Raw genomic sequence first — 2,164 nt, forward strand, 5'->3', positions numbered from 1 at the left:
CCAACAAAACAAAACAAAACAAATAACAACAACAACAACAACGACAACAAAGACACGCAGTATTTCAGTTTCGGTCCGTTTCAGATTTATTTATTTTTGTCAGTCCTGACTCTCGAATTCCTGTTTGCCGCTTGCTGGATCGGAAGATGTTGACTGGGATATCTATACATCTTGTGCCGTCAAAAATTCGTGACGCAAAGTTTTGCCAACATAGGTTCTCCAATTTTTGCACAATAATTACTTGTATCAATTTGTCTTAACAGATCAACATTTTTGTAAACACCAGCTAGGTGTATTCTAGAAGGTTTCTCAATAAATACTAATTTAAAAAATCCAAGTGGGTGGTTTCTACAAATTTTTAATGTGTACAGCTGGGGCAATATTGCTTTTAATACATGTTTTTCTAATCGGGACATTATGCTTATTGAACGCATGTTTTGAGAATCATTAGTGCAAAAAATGCGTTCACTATAAAATTAATTTCTTGTAAAAAGTTTTACAACTGAAAATTGTCATTGATGAGCTGTGGCGTAGGCCATATGCGTAATCAAAATGTGTGTGAGGAGCGGGAAGTGCTGTGAGCAATACCATTTTAAATGTGGCAGAGATTTCTAGTATTCTATATAAATTTATGAAGAAATGTTTTTTAATCACGCCCCATTTGTTCTGGAAGAATATGATTTAGTTACGACAAATTGATACAAACTGCTGTGCAAAATATGGATGACACTGATTTACCCATTAAAGAGATATTTGAGGATAAATTGCTCCACGAATTTTTGACCGCACTTAGTTCACATCACGCGTCTGTTAGAAGACACTTTCTCAGCACATGCTATCTGCCTTCACGGGGGTCTTCTGGTTTGGTTTGATGTGAGTGCACCGCAACTGTCAGCACAGAGATTTGTCCACCGGGCATAGATCGAACGCAAACTGGTTCCTTCTCTAACTCAACTTTGTATTACAATCTGATAGTGGATGGTTGGCGGATGCTCTGGTGTGGTTCTTTCCTATCAAACATCTATTGCCTCTATCTCTCCTCCTTTTTTTGTGTCTGTTACTCTCTTGTAACACCTTTATTCTTCAACACTTATATGACCGTATTGTGTTGCAAGTGCGTAAAACTCTTACTAACACACGCACACACACACACACACACACACACACACACACACACACACACACTCTGACATCTTAAGGCGATCTGGTACTGGTAATTCACCCCATTTTCCCACTCTGACCATGCAATTATTTTTCTCCATTTTTGACCAAGAATTTTTATTCTAATACAGCCTTTTTAAAAAGATAATATTAACCAATAATGGTAATCAGTTTGTTTTAAACGTTTTTTGTTGAAAATTTTGATTTTCTTGTGTGTTCTATTTGCCCATTAGGATATAATTTTATTTTCAGAGCTCATAATTATTTTCATAACTGAAATAATAAAGATCTGGGTCTAGTTGTTCATTTGTTTACATTATGTGTTGTAGCTTTTTTCTTATTATGAAAGCCAACGGGTGAACTCCAAGAGAGGATAGCTTTTGAAAATTGATAAAATTATCCAATATGGCTGATGTTTGCTTTGTTGCTATGGTTACCATGTGCTTATTTAAAAAGTTTGTTACTGGAATACATTGTTTGGTGTTTAACTGGCATGCATATCATTGTTTTTGCATGCTTGGTAAAGGAATATGGATTTTAGAGAGTTCAGCAGCATTGATCCATGTCCCTCACCCTTTAAAAACAAAGACAAACAAAAAACAAAAATGAAAACAAAACAAAATAACCTCAAAAGCAAAGTTAACCAAACTGAAACAAAATTTTTAAAAACCCGCAAATACAACCAAAGGGCAACAAATCCCCCCCCAAAAAAAACACAGAAAAAAAACAAAACGAAACCGAACCGGTTAGGCACCATAGCATGCACAACCTCTCTCAGACCTTACTCAACGTATCTTTTGGCAGTCTTTGACATGCTCTGCCTCCGCTCTCCCTCACACAACGAAAATGTCCCTTTGTTGAAATGTCACAAGTTTCTAACCACTCTGCGTCCAAACCTCTCTAGATCCAGCCCTCTCGTTAGCGGATAGTTGTAATAGTATTTTTCTTCTTTAAACTTATACAGAAAAATGTACACTTCATTAACCCCCCACCCCCTTCCAAC

Source organism: Aplysia californica, unplaced genomic scaffold (assembly GCF_000002075.1).
Source record: "Aplysia californica isolate F4 #8 unplaced genomic scaffold, AplCal3.0 scaffold00848, whole genome shotgun sequence".
Taxonomy (NCBI): domain Eukaryota; kingdom Metazoa; phylum Mollusca; class Gastropoda; order Aplysiida; family Aplysiidae; genus Aplysia; species Aplysia californica.